Below are 9686 nucleotides of genomic sequence, written 5' to 3' on the forward strand. Positions count from 1 at the left end.
TATGAACATTGTTTACAATATTAATTATGCAGAGTAGGGGGAGGGTTGCAGACTCACAAATGAGTTGCCAGTTTCGATGGAAACCACTCACTCTGAAAAGTCTAAGAGATTTCTTTGAAGTACCACGTGCTTCAAACGCTGGGAGAATATTGGAGACTCATAGAGGTTTCTAAGGCCTTATACTTTACCAGAATCATTTTTGAAGTTAAAACGTTTCTTCACATCCTGTCATGTCATAAAATAGAATATGCCCTCTACGGATGTTTATGAAAATCCAAGAATGCCCAAGTCAAGTTCTTTTGTGTACAAATAACCTCTCTGTTCAATACTGAAAACAGGCAGGGGGCACCTGGCTGGCTCAGTCAGTGGAGCAGGCAACTCTTTTTTTTTTTTTTTTTTTTTTTTTTAATTTTTTTTTTCAACGTTTATTTATTTTTGGGACAGAGAGAGACAGAGTATGAACGGGGGAGGGGCAGAGGGAGAGGGAGACACAGAATCGGAAACAGGCTCCAGGCTCTGAGCCATCAGCCCAGAGCCTGACGCGGGGCTCGAACTCACGGACCGCGAGATCGTGACCTGGCTGAAGTCGGACACTTAACCAACTGCGCCACCCAGGCGCCCCAAGGAGCAGGCAACTCTTGATCTCAGGGTTGGAAATTCGAGCTCCGCGTTGGGTGTAGAGATTACTTAAAAAAAAAAAAAAAATTACAAAATACTGAAAACAGGAAGTGCTAAAAGGAGAAGTGATGTACAGAGTAAGGAATACCTAACTGAGGTATGACTTATTGGTTAGCACTCATTTACCAGGAAATGGAAGGGAACGGAGACTATAATGTAACATGCTTCATCCTCAGGGCACTTCTGTGCTCAGCTGTTTGGACCTCTGGCTCTTGACTTTGACTCAGGTCATGATCTCGTGGTTCATGGGTTTGAGCCCCACATCGGGCTCTGAGCTAACAGTGCGGGGAGCCTACTTCAGAATCTCTCTCTCTCCCTCTTTCTCTACCCCTCCTCCGCTTGCATGTGCTCTCTCTCTCTCTCTCTCTCAAAATAAATAAACATAAAAAAAAAGCCTCATCCCCTAAAAATATTCATTAACAAGAATATGTTGCAAAGATATGGTTAATATAATAAATGATATGTAATATACACATATGGTCTCTCTTCTTCACAAATTCTTTTTTTTTTTAATTTTTAAAATGTTTTTATTTATTTTTGAGACAGAGAGAGACAGAGCATGAGCAGGGGAGGGCAGAGAGAAAGGGAGACCCAGAATCCGAAGCAGGCTCCAGGCTCTGAGCTGTCAGCACAGAGCCTGATGCGGGGCTCGACCTCACAAACTGTGCGATCATGACCCGAGCCAAAGTCGGACGCTTAACCGACTGAGCCACCCTGGTGCCCCTCTTCTTCACGAATTCCAACCGGGTATGATCTTTTCTTCTTGCTGGACAATTTGATCTAGTGTCTACCATGTGCTGGGAACACATGTGCTTTGAAACAATTCAAAGACCTTACTTTCATGGAGCTTGGGTTACAGTAGAGGGGACAGAAGTAAATATATGTTGCTCTAAGATATGTTCTATCAAGTTGCTTGAAGATTTCACCTTTGCAACTGAAGTTATGAATTGCACCACATGAGGAAGCGAATTCGACGGTTTCATCCAGTTTATAAATCTACAGCCGTATTTTGGAGTCTGTCCCTTCTGGAATCATGATGGCAGTAACAGGGTGGTATTTCCTGCCAGTGTGGTTCAATTGGCAGCTTACCTTAAAAGAAACAGTCATGGATGTTCTTGAGAATTCTTTGTTGTCACACTGAAGTTCTTCCCACCTCCAGCGAATGTAAACACAAACTTTTTGTGTTGTGCCTCTTTCATTCCCACCAGTCCATACCATTCTGCTGATGTAAAGAAATTTTGAGGGGTGCCTGGGTGGCTCAGTCGGTTAAGCGTCCGACTTCTGCTCAGGTCACGATCTCACTGTTCGTGAGTTCGAGCCCCGCATCGGGCTCTGTGCTGACTGCTCAGAGCCTGGAGCCTGTTTCAGATTCTGTGTCTCCCTCTCTCTCTGACCCTCCCCCGTTCATGCTCTGTCTCTCCCTGTCTCATAAAAAAAAAAAAAAAAAAAAGTTAAAAAAAAAAATTAAAAAAAAAAAAAAGAAATTTTGAGCTTAAAAAAGTACGAAATGTATATATAAATTCAACAATCAATTTTCCCTTAATTGAACAAAAGAGTCTGGGCCCTTTGTCTACCTTGTACAGTTCCATCAAAGGCCGTGGGAGGAAACACCTTGGATTTGAGTCATTTCATATAGGGATCCCCTCATTCTCTGCATATTTCTTCTTACCGCTGTTATCATAGGCTCCCAAACTTTGGTCCCTAGGCCCTCCCTTCAACCTACAAACATTGTCATCAAATGACTTGGGAAATCAACGTAATAACTGAATTTTCAGTCGACGCAAGATTACTTGGTCTTTACGTAAAGGGAAAGACTCAGTTCTGAAATTCTTTTTTTTTTTTTGCAAATCTATTTATTTTTTTTAGTAATCTCTACCCCCAGTGTGGGGCTCGACCTCATGACTCTGAGATCAAGAGTCACATGCTCCTCTGAGCCAGCCAGGGGCCCCATCGGTTCTGAAATTCTTGAGTCATGCCCTTCTTCATCCAACATACCAGAAGTGTCAGGATTCTTAGCTGCGAGAAAGAGAAATTAAATGTGGCTCTTTTAAGGAGAAAAGAAATTGATTAAAGGATACTGAACAGTTCACCTGAAGAACAAGCCTGGGAGGTCACACGGCTAGAACAATGCCCCAGATCATGTCCTGGAACTGGTCCCATGAAGCCACCACTGCTGCCATACTGGGCCCAGATACCACAACCTTGAACCACCCCCACCTCCCACACAGAACATGGAACACTTGTGCTAAAAGCAGACACCACAGCTCTTCTCCCCCTGCCCTGGGTATCTGTCACCTGTGCTGTGACACCTTCTGTAGGATTCTCCCCAGGTTCTGCTGCTTTCGGTTCCAGCTTCTGGAGTGACAGGCCATGGCATGCCCGGCCTAGCTGTGAGAGAGGCTGCAAAAGTGAGTAACTGACATTTTCAGATTCCAGGGTAGCTGCCTCTTCAAAATGTAGGAGAGGCCTCCAACCAAGCAAGGGGGTTTCTGTGTGGTGGTAAATATCTCCCTCCCTGGCTAAACTGAAAACTGACTTACCGCCCTAGGGAAACAAGCACCTGAGCTAGGAATGGGCTGGAGACATTTGCTCTCTTTATTACATGGCACAGCAAAAGGAGCCTGAGAGGGTAACTGGTCCCTGCCCTTGACCCTCCAAGCAGCTAAGCACAAGCCATCACCTCAGCTGGGACGTAGAGTGGCCAGTCCCTCGCCTCCTCATGCTGTGCCCACTGCCCGGAAGGCCTTCTGCCCCTCAGCGATCGGCAGGACCCACACGGCCTGCCTCAAGGGCTGCTTCCTCCAAGAAGCCTGGAAATTACTTTGAAAAGGAGATTCGTTTGTCCCTAACTGCCTCACAGGCACTGCTACTCTCTTGGCTCCCAAGGCCCCCACAGTTCTCTGCTTGTACCTTCTGTGGCACTTGCCCGCCTCGCACTTTTTGGCTTGTAAATGCACCCCGTGGTCCGGGGAAACCCCGGAACCTCCTTCCCGGAGGAGTTAGTGCAGAGGTCAGAGCAGGGGTGGGGGCTTGGAGGCTGGAACAGTATCTGCGTTACACTTCACATGAGACGGAGACTTTGTCAACTTCGTTACGAAGATGGGGGTGTTGCTGGAGCTCAGTGTCCCCTCATATCCTCAGCAATCACCTCTCAGCTCTGTTGCCTTTTCCTTTGCGCGGAAGTTCAGGGCGCAGTCTGCGGAGTCAGCCCTCAGTCCCCTCCCAGCTGCGTGGTCTTCCTAGTTGTGCAGCACTTGGCGAGTGACCTCCCACACACTCCTCGGGGTGGTGTGGAGACTGTGTTAATACTTACAAGTCTTCCAGAGGCAGAGGCTTTCCGGGTTCTCCTTTGCATTCGCCTCTGCCCAGCCCCTTTGCTTTGCTTTCCCCAGGGCTTTGCTTATAGGAGAGGCTGGTGGAGTCCGTTGAAGTGCTTTCTAGCCTCTGGAGGGCTTTGCGGGGAGGCTAGCCAGGCAGAGTAGCTCAGTGTGGTGAAATCCCGCCACAGTGATAAAAATCTGTTGGGAGGTGGAGGTCAGGTTGACCGTTTGCGATAACGTCAAGTAAGTGATCCTGGAAGAAGAAGCAAAATGTCCACCTAGTACATAGAACTTACTTAGTCATCCTGATAAGGCATTTTCTGGAGCATGCTTAATTTTGCTGCCATGAAATCCATACCCACCCATGTATTCATTTCCAAAACTGGGTGTTCATCATAGGCACTTGTCACGTGCACGGGATCTTGATCAAATGCAGAATTTAATTCCACAGGTCTGGATGGGACACAAGATCCTAACTCCCAGGGGACGCCAATCAATGCTGCACATCTGTGGACCACACTTTCAGTAGCAAGGATATACAACATGGATAAAGGGTGTCGGTGGGGGGGATGCATATATCTTTTTCTTTGATCTAAACAGCCATCTAGGCCTAGGAAAACCCACTCTGACTTGAATTGCTTTGAGGCACGTGTGGCTGTGGTTGAATTTCGGTGTATCCTCTTAGCCTCCCCCACCAGATGACAGTGGAGTGGCCATTTATGACTATATTACTATGTGGGAAGAAAATTAAAAAAATATTTACCTAAACCTTGAGACAAAGTAATAACAAGATGAGTAAAAGCACTTCAACAGGTGGGGACAATCTGCAGGTTCAGGTTAGGTGACTATTAAAAGTGGACTAAAAAAGGGTTAAATACTAATTCTTTAAGTCTACCTGAGGAATCATCTGGGATGTTGGCTCAAATGCTGGCTCCTGGGGTCCACCCCAGATACAATGAGTCATAATCTTTGTGGGGGGCCTGAGCATCTGAATGTCACCCAGGAAATTGTTACTCACATTAAAATTCAAGGAGCACAAGTGTAGAACCTTTGAGGTCATTGAAAAGACTTTGTATCATCTGATGATCTCACAATACAGTGAATTGATAACGATGTGAGTGATGGTAGCCCCAATCCTTGTCTTGCCCTAAAATAGTCTGTGATTTTGACTTTGGTTTCTTACCTAGGTCTTGAAGGAATATTGGAGTTTCTGGAAATGTCATTAGACTCCACTGACAATCTGGTCCTATTCCAAGTATTTTTTCTTGATATTCAGTAAGTACTACTAGTACATATAAAATATAGCCAGGTCAATGTTATTTCCACAATCTGTACACATAATGGAGTACCGTGTATTTTCCTACTCTTTATAGGAAATACAGAGTCAGCTAGATGAAGTCAATTTCCACCAAAACCTATGATTTACTTGACACTATTTCCTCCCCCAAATCCATGGAAAAATAAGAGCATCTAACAGAGAAGGGAAAATAAATGCGTGATACCACCGGGATGAATACCATCCTTGACTAAGCAACTGTGGAGGGAGAACAATAGCCATTTGGGGGTCTTTTTCAGGCTGAATAAGGTTGTAGTCTCTCCAGCACCCACACGACTGGGCTACAATTGTACGTATAATTGTGTGGTATCTTAAAGGCATTTTCTGTGTAGTTTTTATCGGAGAACAGCAGAAGTTTACCAGAACCAAAAATACTTTTCTTCACATTGTTAAGAGGACTTTCATGCTTTTCATCTATTCTTTAGAAAATGAAAAGCTAATGCCATGTAATCACAATTTCCTGGGATTCTGAAAAACCATTAAAGAGGCACATTGATGCCCTCTGAATGGAAAGACTGTGGCACGTTTTGGATTGGCCCTGTTGTGGAGGCTCTTAACACTCATATGCCCCAATCAGAGTTTTCAAAGGTTTCTTTTGTGTCCAAAACACCCAGACAGTCTGATTTCAACCACTAATGTGCTTCTGGGTGAATGCAGATGATAAGTTTTTTTTTCTTTAGGGGGGAAAAAAAAGAGACTTAATTAAAGTCTATATTAATTATATCAATACTTCAAGCTTGGCAGTTATTAGAATTTTTTTTTGTATGTGCATAAAATGTAACGTTTAAAAGTTGTACTGCCTACTGGAATGTTTTCTCTTTCTAGATTTACTACAAACCAACCAAATACCATGTAGAATAAGCTTTATCAGGAGCAGGGATAAGCAGGAAGTTTTCTGGCTCCTTTAATACTTAGTTTAAAGACAAAGTAACATGCCTGTGTTAGTAGATTCAATAGACTGTATTTTGAAGCCATCTTATTCTTCTTAGGCCACTGAGGTAGCCTTCTTCTCCTCCTTTCTTTGAAAGTATCTTTCAAGTAATATGATTATATACAGGGTCCTAAAGCAGTTTCCAAGAGCCTCATTGATTCCGGGGAGAATGGTTGTGTAGAAACACAATTGGTTTGTGGAGTACTCCCAGGTATGTGCAACAGCCAACATCCTTTAGCAATGCCTGTTGCATACTGAGTGGTGTCAGTATGACAGACATGACAGTGATTAAACAGTGTGGCATTGGAAAAGTCCACATTTCTGGGCAAGGGGACATGTTTTCAGTTCTCTGAATAGGAAGTGGCACTTGCTACCAACAAAAGGGGCATCAGACTTCTTGGAAGATCAAGGCCATGAAACCGTCCGTGGAAGAGATAAAGAGCTGTAGCCCCAGCCGCCATGCTCTAGGTGGGCAAGCAAGTCCGTAAGAGCCCAAAGCCAGAAGCAAGTGTTTCAACAGGAATAACATGGCTCACACGGGAAAGGAGTGCTTCAGGCCTGAAACACTTGGGAGGGTGCTTAGCCCACAGGATACTAAAGTTGGTTGTACGGATCTCATACGGGAGTTCAGTAATTTTCAATAAATAAATGCATCAAAGATCCCTTTAGAGGTATTACGTATAAAAATGTAGATCTGTTCAACTGACTTGAACAAGAGAAATTGCCTTGAAAGGATGAAACTTCCTGGCCAAATTAAGATGAGGCCTGTTTTGGTCTGGACGTGCTGTATGTGACGTGAGTATGTGTGAAGGATCTAATATGCTATCCTGAACTGAACAGCCAAATGACCAGGTTTTGTTTCTGTCGGATCCACCAGGATTGTGTGAAAGAGAAACGAGTGACAAACCAAGAGCTGAGATTTTTGAAAGAAGACTTTGAATCATCTAAGCTCACTGATAAGAGATATTTATTGCACCCCTTAGTGTGTACGATGCTTTGAGAGGTGTCACAGGGGTGAAGGTGGTAGAAAGTGCAGGAAGGGAAAAGGGATGGGTCTGCCACAGGCTGATTTTAATCTCCTACGAAGTCTGCAGTGACAGCACAGTCTGATGAGCGACAATGCTCAGAAGAGAGATCCTGTGGCACCTTGCAGTGTGCCGTGACTCGTTAGCAAGGCCGTTCGGCACAGGTTTAAGAGCATGTTCTCTGGAGCCCGATTACCAGGGTTTAAACTCCAGCTCTGTCACTTCCTAGCCGTGTGGCAGCTCCATTTCTTCACTTGCATGGAAGAGATAACACACATACCTGTCCCATAGGAAAGGAGCTTACCTAAAGCCCTTGGTTTAAGTTATCGAAGTATCATCATGCAACACTACTGAAATTGTCATTTAGCAGTCCATGTATTCCACAACATACTATGTACCAAGGTTTTGCAAATGGTTAATCTATGAAAGCTATAACAGGGGCTGTGAGATAACCTGCTAATTAGAATTCACAACTCCCCTGTCACTCCAGAAAAATGGAAATTTACCATAGAAAGACTAAGAGCCCATCCTTGTACTCGAGGATGTTCCAAGACTACCTAGAAGAATCTTAGAATTCTGTATTTTATTGCATTTGACATATTATGAATTCAATTCCCACTGTTTATGTGAACATAATTCATATTAACTGAAGGAAAATAATTCAGACATCTGAAATAGCAAAAGCACTAGTTTTCGAGTGAGCTAACTGTTCTTGTCCACCAGGGGGCAGTCCGTTCATTTAAAACAAGGACAGAAATAAGAACAAATACAATTCGTAATTTAAAAAGAAATCTCCTTTTAAATTAGTTTCAGTTTCAATAAATCTTTTACCAGGGCTACAACCACATAGCAATCCTGGTCCTTGTTCCTTGTCTTTGATAGATGGATCAAGAGACAGGAGAAAGCAAGAGGAAGTATCAGTCATAATCCAGCCTTAAAACCAGGCAGATACATGTGGGGCCAGTGTACCCCAGGAAGTGAAATGGACGAAGGTGGAATTCACTGTACAGGACAGGATTTAAGTGCAAGAAAGCTAGTGATAATTAGTTGGACAACTAAGGCTTTAAGTACACAGTACATACATAATAACCAAGAGTGGTTTTTTTTTTTAATGTTTATTTTTGAGAGAGAGAATGTGCGCGCGCGCGCGCACACACACACACACACACACACACACACACACACACACGAGTCGGGAGGAGCAGAGAGCGAGGAAGACAGAAAATCCCAAGCAGGCTCTGCCGTGACAGCAGATGGCCTGATACAGGGCTCAAACCCACAAACTGTGAGATCATGACCTGAGTCAAAGACAGATACTTAACCAACTGAGCCATCTAGGTGCCATCTCCTGCCTCCTCTAAAATGTGGTGAGAGAGGGGCGCCTGGGTGGCTCAGTTGGTTGAGCGTCCGACTTCGGCTCAGGTCATGATCTCACGGCTCGTGAGTTCGAGCCCCGCATTGGGCTCTGTGCTGACAGCTCAGAGCCTGGGGCCTGCTTCTGCTTCTGTGTCTCCCTCTCTCTCTGCCCCTAACCCACTCGCATTCTGCCCCTGTCTCTGTCTCTGTCAAAGATAAATAAACATTTAAAAAAAATAAAATAAAATAAAAAATAAAATGTGGTGAGAGAAAGAGTAGCTGTAAAAGCAGAACAACTCTCAGCTTCTTGGTTAAGAAATACGTCTCTAAATTCAGAATTACTGCTACACAATTTGGCGAGTCTGAAGGACTTCACATTCAGATAAATGGTCCTGTTTCATATACCCCAAATTGATATTTAGACTTAGAATAGATGTGCACCACTGCCAGAATATAGAAACCATATTTAGTGACAGAATGAAATAAAACATTGTAAACTTTGAAACTTCTCTGGATTTTAGATCCTAGCTGCAAGTCCAGGAATCACACTTTGTGTAACAAGCAATTAAGGGACAGTTGGGTTCAAGCATGCGATGCTTTGCCATTTACCAGGAGCTAGTCAGGTATAACAACAGAAAGATCAATGATCTCAGTGTTAAAAGAGTCAAATGCAAATTCTAGTATCTCTACTTTCCAGTTATGTAGCCTTGGGAAATATGTATGTAAGAGAGTTTTGGAAAACTGTGAATAGCTAATAATTTAGGGCATAAGGAAGAAATAAAGTCAAATCAGACGTATATGTATTTCTACCATGTGCAACATAATCATACCATATATTCATAAAGATTTTCCAGTTACAAAGCACTTTACAATGCACTGTCTCCCCATAAGACTTTCTTCAGATGGGATCTTGGAAGACATAAATGAGATAGTTCACACAAAGTACTCGGAGGTTGTTGAGCTCCAGGGACAGAGACAATGAATGGCAGCTGTTATTATTATAACTTGATTCTCCAACAATCTTGTGCAGTAGAGGTCAC

This window comes from Leopardus geoffroyi, chromosome B1 (genome assembly GCF_018350155.1).
Source record: "Leopardus geoffroyi isolate Oge1 chromosome B1, O.geoffroyi_Oge1_pat1.0, whole genome shotgun sequence".
Lineage (NCBI taxonomy): Eukaryota > Metazoa > Chordata > Mammalia > Carnivora > Felidae > Leopardus > Leopardus geoffroyi.